Source organism: Diorhabda carinulata, unplaced genomic scaffold, assembly GCF_026250575.1.
Source record: "Diorhabda carinulata isolate Delta unplaced genomic scaffold, icDioCari1.1 Dcau_30, whole genome shotgun sequence".
NCBI classification, from domain to species: domain Eukaryota; kingdom Metazoa; phylum Arthropoda; class Insecta; order Coleoptera; family Chrysomelidae; genus Diorhabda; species Diorhabda carinulata.
The window spans coordinates 5,001-17,500 of record NW_026613975.1 but is presented as its reverse complement, the minus strand read 5'-3'; the positions used below and the strand labels follow the sequence as shown (position 1 = coordinate 17,500).

Below are 12,500 nucleotides of genomic sequence, written 5' to 3'. Positions count from 1 at the left end.
TTTTTTATGTAGAAGCCGTTCGAGGTATATTATATAAAAGTGTTATGAAAATATTAACAATAACGGAAAAAAGTATTATGAAATTAGATGGCCGCTCGATGTATGAACGTACGAGGTGTATTATATAAAAGTTGTATGAAAATAGTAATAATTATGAAAAGCAAAGTATTAGGAAATTACCTAAGTTTGGTGACTGGCCGGCAGAGGGCGCTAGTGTCTATAAAACGGTGTTTAGTTTGTCTTCTGGCCGGCAGAGGGCGCTAGTGTCTATTTAACCGTGTTAAGTTCGGTGACTGGCCGGCAGAGGGCGCTAGTGTCTATAAAACCGTATTAAGTTTGGTGTCTGGTCGGCAGGATATAGCAACTTGTCGAAAAAGTTGAATTGTGTAAATTGAATGGAAATTTTTTTTATGTAGAAGCCGTTCGAGGTATATTATATAAAAGTGTTATGAAAATATTAACAATAACGGAAAAAAGTATTATGAAATTAGATGGCCGCTCGATGTATGAACGTACGAGGTGTATTATATAAAAGTTGTATGAAAATAGTAATAATTATGAAAAGCAAAGTATTAGGAAATTAGATTCCGCTCGATATAGGAACTTGTCGAGAAAGATGATATGTGAAGTTGAATGGAGATGTTTTGTATGTAGAAGTCGTCCGAGGTGTATGACATAAAAGTGTTATGAAAATATTAACGATAAAGAAAAAAAGTATTATGAAATTAGATCGTCGCTCGATGTATGAACGTACGAGGTGTATTATATAAAAGTTGTATGAAAATAGTAATAATTATGAAAAGCAAAGTATTATGAAATTAGCTAAGTTCGGTGACTGGCCGGCAGAGAGCGCTAGTGTCTATAAAACGGTGTTTAGTTTGTCTTCTGGCCGGCAGAGGGCGCTAGTGTCTATTAAACCGTGTTAAGTTCGGTGACTGGCCGGCAGAGGGCGCTAGTGTCTATAAAAAGGTGTTTAGTTTGTCGTCTCTCCGGCAGAGGGCGCTAGTGTCTATGAAAAGGTGTTTAGTTTGTCGTCTCTCCGGCAGAGGGCGCTAGTGTCTATAAAAAGGTGTTTAGTTTGTCGTCTCTCCGGCAGAGGGCGCTAGTGTCTATAAAACAGTGTTAAGTTCGGTGACTGGCCGGCAGAGGGCGCTAGTGTCTATAAAACCGTATTAAGTTTGGTGTCTGGTCGGCAGGATATAGGAACTTGTCGAAAAAGTTGAATTGTGTAAATTGAATGGAAATTTTTTTTATGTAGAAGCCGTTCGAGGTGTATGACATAAAAGTGTTATGAAAATATTAACAATAAGGAAAAAAAGTATTATGAATTTAGATCGCCGCTCGATGTATGAACGTACGAGGTGTATTATATAAAAGTTGTATGAAAATAGAAATAATAACGAAAAACAAGTATTATGAAATTTAATTCCGCTCGATATAGGAACTTGTCGAGAAAGATGATTTGTGAAGTTGAATGGAGATGTTTTGTATGTAGAAGTCGTCCGAGGTGTATGACATAAAAGTGTTATGAAAATATTAACGATAAAGAAAAAAAGTATTATGAAATTAGATCGTCGCTCGATGTATGAACGTACGAGGTGTATTATATAAAAGTTGTATGAAAATAGTAATAATTATGAAAAGCAAAGTATTATGAAATTAGCTAAGTTCGGTGACTGGCCGGCAGAGAGCGCTAGTGTCTATAAAACGGTGTTTAGTTTGTCTTCTGGCCGGCAGAGGGCGCTAGTGTCTATTAAACCGTGTTAAGTTCGGTGACTGGCCGGCAGAGGGCGCTAGTGTCTATAAAAAGGTGTTTAGTTTGTCGTCTCTCCGGCAGAGGGCGCTAGTGTCTATGAAAAGGTGTTTAGTTTGTCGTCTCTCCGGCAGAGGGCGCTAGTGTCTATAAAAAGGTGTTTAGTTTGTCGTCTCTCCGGCAGAGGGCGCTAGTGTCTATAAAACAGTGTTAAGTTCGGTGACTGGCCGGCAGAGGGCGCTAGTGTCTATAAAACCGTATTAAGTTTGGTGTCTGGTCGGCAGGATATAGGAACTTGTCGAAAAAGTTGAATTGTGTAAATTGAATGGAAATTTTTTTTATGTAGAAGCCGTTCGAGGTGTATGACATAAAAGTGTTATGAAAATATTAACAATAAGGAAAAAAAGTATTATGAATTTAGATCGCCGCTCGATGTATGAACGTACGAGGTGTATTATATAAAAGTTGTATGAAAATAGAAATAATAACGAAAAACAAGTATTATGAAATTTAATTCCGCTCGATATAGGAACTTGTCGAGAAAGATGATTTGTGAAGTTGAATGGAGATGTTTTGTATGTAGAAGTCGTCCGAGGTGTATGACATAAAAGTGTTATGAAAATATTAACGATAAAGAAAAAAAGTATTATGAAATTAGATCGCCGCTCGATGTATGAACGTACGAGGTGTATTATATAAAAGTTTTATGAAAATAGTAATAATTATGAAAAACAAAGTATTACGAAATTACCTAAGTTTGGTGACTGACCGGCAGAGGGCGCTAGTGTCTATAAAACCGTGTTCAGTTTGTCGTCTGGCCGGCAGAGGGCGCTAGTGTCTATAAAACTGTGTTTAGTTTGTCTTCTGGCCGGCAGAGGGCGCTAGTGTCTATTAAACCGTGTTAAGTTCGGTGACTGGCCGGCAGAGGGCGCTAGTGTCTATAAAACCGTATTAAGTTTGGTGTCTGGTCGGCAGGATATAGCAACTTGTCGAAAAAGTTGAATTGTGTAAATTGAATGGAAATTTTTTTTATGTAGAAGCCGTTCGAGGTATATTATATAAAAGTGTTATGAAAATATTAACAATAACGGAAAAAAGTATTATGAAATTAGATGGCCGCTCGATGTATGAACGTACGAGGTGTATTATATAAAAGTTTTATGAAAATAGAAATAATAATGAAAAACAAGTATTATGAAATTTAATTCCGCTCGATATAGGAACTTGTCGAGAAAGATGATTTGTGAAGTTGAATGGAGATGTTTTGTATGTAGAAGTCGTCCGAGGTGTATGACATAAAAGTGTTATGAAAATATTAACGATAAAGAAAAAAAGTATTATGAAATTAGATCGCCGTTCGATGTATGAACGTACGAGGTGTATTATATAAAAGTTTTATGAAAATAGTAATAATTATGAAAAACAAAGTATTACGAAATTACCTAAGTTTGGTGACTGACTGGCAGAGGGCGCTAGTGTCTATAAAACCGTGTTCAGTTTGTCGTCTGGCCGGCAGAGGGCGCTAGTGTCTATAAAAGTGTGTTTAGTTTGTCTTCTGGCCGGCAGAGGGCGCTAGTGTCTATTAAACCGTGTTAAGTTCGGTGACTGGCCGGCAGAGGGCGCTAGTGTCTATAAAAAGGTGTTTAGTTTGTCGTCTCTCCGGCAGAGGGCGCTAGTGTCTATATAACTGTGTTTGGTTTGTCTTCTGGCCGGCAGAGGGCGCTAGTGTCTATTAAACCGTGTTAAGTTCGGTGACTGGCCGGCAGAGGGCGCTAGTGTCTATAAAACAGTGTTAAGTTCGGTGACTGGCCGGCAGAGGGCGCTAGTGTCTATAAAACCGTATTAAGTTTGGTGTCTGGTCGGCAGGATATAGCAACTTGTCGAAAAAGTTGAATTGTGTAAATTGAATGGAAATTTTTTTTATGTAGAAGCCGTTCGAGGTATATTATATAAAAGTGTTATGAAAATATTAACAATAACGGAAAAAAGTATTATGAAATTAGATGGCCGCTCGATGTATGAACGTACGAGGTGTATTATATAAAAGTTTTATGAAAATAGAAATAATAATGAAAAACAAGTATTATGAAATTTAATTCCGCTCGATATAGGAACTTGTCGAGAAAGATGATTTGTGAAGTTGAATGGAGATGTTTTGTATGTAGAAGTCGTCCGAGGTGTATGACATAAAAGTGTTATGAAAATATTAACGATAAAGAAAAAAAGTATTATGAAATTAGATCGCCGTTCGATGTATGAACGTACGAGGTGTATTATATAAAAGTTTTATGAAAATAGTAATAATTATGAAAAACAAAGTATTACGAAATTACCTAAGTTTGGTGACTGACCGGCAGAGGGCGCTAGTGTCTATAAAACCGTGTTCAGTTTGTCGTCTGGCCGGCAGAGGGCGCTAGTGTCTATAAAACTGTGTTTAGTTTGTCTTCTGGCCGGCAGAGGGCGCTAGTGTCTATAAAACCGTATTAAGTTTGGTGTCTGGTCGGCAGGATATAGCAACTTGTCGAAAAAGTTGAATTGTGTAAATTGAATGGAAATTTTTTTTATGTAGAAGCCGTTTAGTTATTTCCCAATGACTCGCGCACATGCTAGACTCCTTGGTCCGTGTTTCAAGACGGGTCCTGAAATTACCCAAATCGATAGCGTCGTTGATCGGCGTTTCAAAACGAGGTCTGTTCGAGAACACCGTAACCAACAGTCGTTCCGGGACAGAATCGGCATTATGTCCGATTACCGTCAAACACGAAACGCTCTTGCTACGGGCCGAACGCTAATTAATCTAGCGGCCCCGCGCCATATTTCTACCGTCGAGCGAGTCTGTCGGAACATCGAGGGTCCCCATGAATTCGAATAAAATCAAGTGGTCTACCACCTCGAGTCTTAGACAGACACCCAACGGATCACGACGTCCTACTAGAGGAAAAGTGCACGCGTTCGATATCGATTAGAAAAACGTAAAACGCGATTTATTGTAATATGCCGAAACACAAACAATATCCGTCATACAAACGTTCAACTTCAATTATCGAAACGCGAATGAATTTCCTCTTTCGACCTTTCGGGTTTCTCAGGTTTACCCCTGAACGGTTTCACGTACTCTTGAACTCTCTCTTCAAAGTGCTTTTCAACTTTCCCTCACGGTACTTGTTCGCTATCGGTCTCGTGGTCATATTTAGCCTTAGATGGAGTTTACCACCCACTTAGGGCTGCACTCTCAAGCAACCCGACTCTCAGGAGAGATCCTCACGCAATCGGCAACGGTCGCTACGGGCCTGGCACCCTCTATGGGCTGTGGCCCCGTTCAAGAAGGACTTGGACGCGCCGCACGATCTCGTGATAAACGGATCCTCCCTAACACCACATTTCCCGGTGGCCGATATCGACCACGGGATTCGGTGCTGGGCTTTTCCCTGTTCGCTCGCAGCTACTGAGGGAATCCTAGTTAGTTTCTTTTCCTCCGCTTAGTAATATGCTTAAATTCAGCGGGTAATCTCACCTGCTCTGAGGTCGATATATTATAATATATCTCGTATAATATTTAAATACAATTCGCCAAACTATCATAATCATCTCTCATATGAAATATAACATTATTTGTTTTTATTTAAAGAGTCGGCAGCAGCAGCAGCAGCATCAGCATCAGCATCAGCATCAGCATCAGCATCAGCATCAGCATCAGCAACACACCACCAGCCTTTATACATATATAATATTTTTAATATATATAATTCATATATTTTGTCGATATACCGTGTGTATAAATGATATAAATAAAACACTGGTCAGACGTCCAGTCTTCGAAACTTTATTATTTCTCTCGGACACGACGACCGCGTTATCATTTTATCATAAATATATTATATATACACACACTTATTTATCGACTATATATACGTCGTATATATGTATAATATATATATATATTATATATAAATATAACTCTCTACCAAACAAATTTTATGTATTTCATATAAATACACGATTAATTTATGGTATAGCGGGTTGTGTTCAAAAATTGCGTAACTTTTTCTATAAAAATTTACGCTGCTTTTCGCACTTTAGGATGCCGCACAAATACAAAAAAAAATACGCACAAGTTTGTATGTGCATGTGTTTTTTCTTAATTAGTGTGCGTTATTGTTTCACATCCAACACGCTTAGGCATTATTTTTCTTTAATAAATAGAAAAATTTTAAATTCTAAGCAGTCTTTTAAATTGATACGACCCTCAGTCAGGAGTGGTCCGGGAACGAGTATCCGAGGACCGCAATGTGCGTTCGAAATGTCGATGTTCATGTGTCCTGCAGTTCACAAGTTGACGCGCAATTAGCTGCGTTCTTCATCGACCCACGAGCCAAGTGATTCACCGTTCAGGGTAATCATTTTATTATTATGTCGTTTTCTCATATTCTATTCGTCGTATTTTTAATATTTGATTATTATTAAATTAATAATATTATTATAATATCTTATACGCGTATAGAAAATTTATATAACGACATTTTTTATATATATATATATATATATATATATATATTATAATAAATGGTAATTATTCGAAACTTTTAGAGAAATTATAATATCGTACTTTGATATATCTGATAAATTTTAACCGCTGCACATGTTTTATTACAAACGAGGCGCGCATAGACAGATATCTCGCACGATATATTCCTCCTCTTTATATTATTACAGTTTTTTTTTTATCTTGAAAGTTTTATACAAATTTCGACGGTCGGGCGTAAATCTTCGAACACCTTCGAAATAATACATAAAATATTATTTCTAAAACGAATTTTTATACATATCGATAGAATCGACATGTGCTTAAATTTCGTTTAGGTACCCGGATGAAAATGTCTCAATAACATAATCATCACATATAATCTTGTCGATATTTTCTTGTATTACCTTCAAACGATAAAAAACTTAAGTAATAATATAATAAACGAAATAAAATTTATCCATAAAAATATAGACACACACACGACAACAGACGACGTTTCAATAAACTATATATTTTTCGTTTATTATAATAACGATTCTTTATCAGAACGTTTTTAGTTAACAAGAAATTTTGTTAATGATCGTTCCGTCAATCGTTATAATATATAATAATACATATGTTGTTATTGTTGTGTCGTCATCGTCGTCGACGCCTTCTATAAACTATGATAAAAATTTTTCGTTATATTTTTATTGGAAAAATTTATATATGTAAATATATTTTTATAGACGTATGAATTATATTTATCTTTTTTTTTTTAATTTTATTCGAAACTTGTTCGAATTTTGTAAAAATTAAAAAAAGATTTCAATATATATACATCTATAATATATATATATATATATATATATATATATAATTTATAACATATATAAATTTCTTTTGAAGAGTTCGATAATTTTGTAGAAGAAAATTCTCTTTTACAATTAATACAGACTTGATTTCGTTTTTTTTTTTTTTGTTTAAAAACGAACAAATACTCTGTAATGATCCTTCCGCAGGTTCACCTACGGAAACCTTGTTACGACTTTTACTTCCTCTAAATGATCAAGTTTGGTCATCTTTCCGAAGCATCGGCGACGCCGAAACGCCACCGCGCTCAGTCCGAAGACCTCACTAAATCATTCAATCGGTAGTAGCGACGGGCGGTGTGTACAAAGGGCAGGGACGTAATCAACGCGAGCTTATGACTCGCGCTTACTGGGAATTCCTCGTTCATGGGGAACAATTGCAAGCCCCAATCCCTAGCACGAAGGAGGTTCAGCGGGTTACCCGGGCCGCTCGGCCAGGGAGGACACGCTGATTCCTTCAGTGTAGCGCGCGTGCGGCCCAGAACATCTAAGGGCATCACAGACCTGTTATTGCTCAATCTCGTGCGGCTAGAAGCCGCCTGTCCCTCTAAGAAGAATTATTTGTACGCCGACAGTAAAAACCGCGAACGGCAAGAGCCGAAACTCAATACCGACGGGCCTTTGGGATGTCGAAATACGCCTAGTTAGCAGGCTAGAGTCTCGTTCGTTATCGGAATTAACCAGACAAATCGCTCCACCAACTAAGAACGGCCATGCACCACCACCCACCGAATCAAGAAAGAGCTCTCAATCTGTCAATCCTTCCGGTGTCCGGGCCTGGTGAGGTTTCCCGTGTTGAGTCAAATTAAGCCGCAGGCTCCACTCCTGGTGGTGCCCTTCCGTCAATTCCTTTAAGTTTCAGCTTTGCAACCATACTTCCCCCGGAACCCAAAAGCTTTGGTTTCCCGGAAGCTGCCCGCCGAGTCATCGGAGGAACGTCGGCGGATCGCTAGCTGGCATCGTTTATGGTTAGAACTAGGGCGGTATCTGATCGCCTTCGAACCTCTAACTTTCGTTCTTGATCAATGAAAGCGTTTTTGGCAAATGCTTTCGCTTCTGTCCGTCTTGCGACGATCCAAGAATTTCACCTCTAACGTCGCAATACGAATGCCCCCATCCGTTCCTATTAATCATTACCTCGGGGTTCCGAAAACCAACAAAATAGAACCGAGGTCCTATTCCATTATTCCATGCACACAGTATTCAGGCAAAATTTTGGCCTGCTTTAAGCACTCTAATTTGTTCAAAGTAAACGTGCCGGCCCACCTCGACACTCAGTCAAGAGCACCGCGGCGGGATTGAGTTGGGCCGCCCTTGCGAGCTAAGCCCACCGGCAGGACGTCCCACGACACGCCAGTTAACACCGCGTACGATGAACCAGCGGCGTGGGACACAGATTCGACTACGAGCTTTTTAACCGCAACAACTTTAATATACGCTATTGGAGCTGGAATTACCGCGGCTGCTGGCACCAGACTTGCCCTCCAATTGATCCTCGTTAAAGGGTTTAGAGTGTACTCATTCCGATTACGGGGCCTCGGATGAGTCCCGTATCGTTATTTTTCGTCACTACCTCCCCGTGCCGGGAGTGGGTAATTTGCGCGCCTGCTGCCTTCCTTGGATGTGGTAGCCGTTTCTCAGGCTCCCTCTCCGGAATCGAACCCTGATTCCCCGTTACCCGTTACAACCATGGTAGGCGCAGAACCTACCATCGACAGTTGATAAGGCAGACATTTGAAAGATGCGTCGCCGGTGCGAGACCGTGCGATCAGCGAAAAGTTATTCAGAGTCACCAAATTGTACGATGACGAGCAAGCCCGCCACCGATTGGTTTTGATCTAATAAAAGCGCTCCTTCCGTCTCCGGTCGGAACTCTGTTTGCATGTATTAGCTCTAGAATTACCACAGTTATCCAAGTAAATGTGGGTACGATCTAAGGAACCATAACTGATTTAATGAGCCTTTCGCGGTTTCACCTTAATTTGGCTTGTACTGAGACATGCATGGCTTAATCTTTGAGACAAGCATATGACTACTGGCAGGATCAACCAGGGAACTGTGTTTTATAATATATATAATATATATTATTACTATTATTATTATATATATATATATATATTTTATAATAAAAAACTATTATCGAAAAAGTTTTAATAACAATATCCAAAAGAGGATAAATTATGATGATGTTTTTTATATTACATATATACTTTATATTTATACATAATATAATAATCATCTATATTCCGTGTATAAACACATTGTTATTTACTTTTTCTTTTGCGTGTTTGCTGCGCTTATTATTGAAAATATATAATTTTCAGCGCCACGCTTTATTTATATTTTTTCTTATTTTATAAAATTTCACCGAATCGACTATAAATCTATCTAAATTTAATCGAAATGAGAAAAATTAGATGATTACGTCGACCGGGCTACAATTTCGACATTATCTCTACCCTTCGCTAGATTGTAAGCGACATGGTTTATACATTAGGTAATAATGAACGAAATTTTTATTCTCGCACGGAATAATGAGAGTTATCGCAAATATTGTGTATATTATATATATAAAAGTGTAATATAATATATATTTTTCATAGACGATCGCATATGAATCGCTCACGATAGAACGCTAGCTAAATTCGCGATCTCGCAATAGATATTTAATTTGTGGATAAATTGATATAATATCTAAAAAGGGAACCGCTAGCAATATACGTTAATATATTGGAGGAGAACGGGGACCCTTTCAGAAAACTATATAATCCACCGATGTGGAATGACCGAAACAACGTCTTTACGTAAATTATAACGAGTTTATTAAAATTTAACGAGACGTCAACTTCGATACACCACACATATATGTGCGCTGTACAACGGTACGCCTTCTACATTAACATTAATAAAGATGTATAGTGAAAATATATAAAAGATGTATTGTGAATATTAAAAAGAAGTATTATGAAATTACATGTTTTGTATTTAGAAGCCGTCCGAGGTGTATCTATCACATAAAAGTGTTATGAAAATATTAACAATAAGGAAAAAAAGTATTATGAAATTAGATGGCCGCTCGATGTATGAACGTACGAGGTGTATTATATAAAAGTTGTATGAAAATAGAAATAATAATGAAAAACAAGTATTATGAAATTAAATTCCGCTCGATATAGCAATTTGTCGAGAAAGATGATTTGTGAAAATTGAGTGGAGATGTTTTGTATTTAAAAGCCGTCCGAGGTGTATGACATAAAAGTGTTATGAAAATATTAACAATAAGGAAAAAAAGTATTATGAAATTAGATCGCCGCTCGATGTATGAACGTACGAGGTGTATTATATAAAAGTTGTATGAAAATAGAAATAATAATGAAAAACAAGTATTATGAAATTTAATTCCGCTCGATATAGGAACTTGTCGAGAAAGATGATTTGTGAAGTTGAATGGAGATGTTTTGTATGTAGAAGTCGTCCGAGGTGTATGACATAAAAGTGTTATGAAAATATTAACGATAAAGAAAAAAAGTATTATGAAATTAGATCGTCGCTCGATGTATGAACGTACGAGGTGTATTATATAAAAGTTGTATGAAAATAGTAATAATTATGAAAAGCAAAGTATTACGAAATTAGCTAAGTTCGGTGACTGGCCGGCAGAGAGCGCTAGTGTCTATAAAACGGTGTTTAGTTTGTCTTCTGGCCGGCAGAGGGCGCTAGTGTCTATTAAACCGTGTTAAGTTCGGTGACTGGCCGGCAGAGGGCGCTAGTGTCTATAAAAAGGTGTTTAGTTTGTCGTCTCTCCGGCAGAGGGCGCTAGTGTCTATAAAACTGTGTTTGGTTTGTCTTCTGGCCGGCAGAGGGCGCTAGTGTCTATTAAACCGTGTTAAGTTCGGTGACTGGCCGGCAGAGGGCGCTAGTGTCTATAAAACAGTGTTAAGTTCGGTGACTGGCCGGCAGAGGGCGCTAGTGTCTATAAAACCGTATTAAGTTTGGTGTCTGGTCGGCAGGATATAGCAACTTGTCGAAAAAGTTGAATTGTGTAAATTGAATGGAAATTTTTTTTATGTAGAAGCCGTTCGAGGTATATTATATAAAAGTGTTATGAAAATATTAACAATAACGGAAAAAAGTATTATGAAATTAGATGGTGGCTCGATGTATGAACGTACGAGGTGTATTATATAAAAGTTGTATGAAAATAGTAATAATTATGAAAAGCAAAGTATTAGGAAATTACCTAAGTTTGGTGACTGGCCGGCAGAGGGCGCTAGTGTCTATAAAACGGTGTTTAGTTTGTCTTCTGGCCGGCAGAGGGCGCTAGTGTCTATTAAACCGTGTTAAGTTCGGTGACTGGCCGGCAGAGGGCGCTAGTGTCTATAAAACCGTATTAAGTTTGGTGTCTGGTCGGCAGGATATAGGAACTTGTCGAAAAAGTTGAATTGTGTAAATTGAATGGAAATTTTTTTTATGTAGAAGCCGTTCGAGGTATATTATATAAAAGTGTTATGAAAATATTAACAATAACGGAAAAAAGTATTATGAAATTAGATGGCCGCTCGATGTATGAACGTACGAGGTGTATTATATAAAAGTTGTATGAAAATAGTAATAATTATGAAAAGCAAAGTATTAGGAAATTAGATTCCGCTCGATATAGGAACTTGTCGAAAAAGATGAATTGTGAAAATTGAATGAAGGTGTTTAGTATGTAGAAGCCGTTCGGGGTGTAACATATAAAAGTTGTATAAAAATAGTGAAACAAAGGGAAAAAAGTATTGTGAATTTATATTCCGCTCGATATAATAGGTACTTGTCCAAAAATAAAGAAATAGATGTATGTTAGTTTCGGTTGTGTGAAGCGATGCACACCTGGGACACCTTCTGATGGGTATTATGAAGATTTTTCCATCCACACTAAAAAAAACGTTAGGTTAGGTTAGGTTAGGTTAGGTTAGGTTAGGTTAGGTTAGGTTAGGTTAGGTTAGGTTAGGTTAGGTTAGGTTAGGTTAGGTTAGGTTAGGTTAGGTTAGGTTAGGTTAGGTTAGGTTAGGTTAGGTTAGGTTAGGTTAGGTTAGGTTAGGTTAGGTTAGGTTAGGTTAGGTTAGGTTAGGTTAGGTTAGTTTAGGTTAGGTTAGGTTAGGTTAGGTTAGGTTAGGGTAAGTTAGTTTAAAGTTACATGAAAATAGAAACCGTTGTTCGAGGTGTAACATATAAAAGTTGTATGAAATAGATGTATTGTGAAAGTTGGATTAGAAAAAGTTCGTGTTTAGTTTGTCGTCTGGCCGGCAGAGGGCGCTAGTGTCTATAAAACCGTGTTAAGTTTGGCGTCTCTCCGGCAGAGGGCGCTAGTGTCTATAGAATCGTGTTA

General features: G+C 37.7%; 2 non-coding genes across 2 annotated transcripts; both read right to left on the bottom strand.

Moving 5' to 3' along the window:
- Positions 1 to 5,993: 5,993 nt before the first annotated feature.
- Positions 5,994 to 6,149, bottom strand: LOC130903324 (5.8S ribosomal RNA). Its single transcript, XR_009060697.1, has one exon. It is a non-coding gene; the product is annotated as a 5.8S ribosomal RNA (ribosomal RNA).
- Positions 6,150 to 7,262: 1,113 nt separating this feature from the next.
- LOC130903328 (small subunit ribosomal RNA) lies at positions 7,263 to 9,184 on the bottom strand. Its single transcript, XR_009060700.1, has one exon. It is a non-coding gene; the product is annotated as a small subunit ribosomal RNA (ribosomal RNA).
- Between the last annotated feature and the right edge of the window lie 3,316 nt (positions 9,185 to 12,500).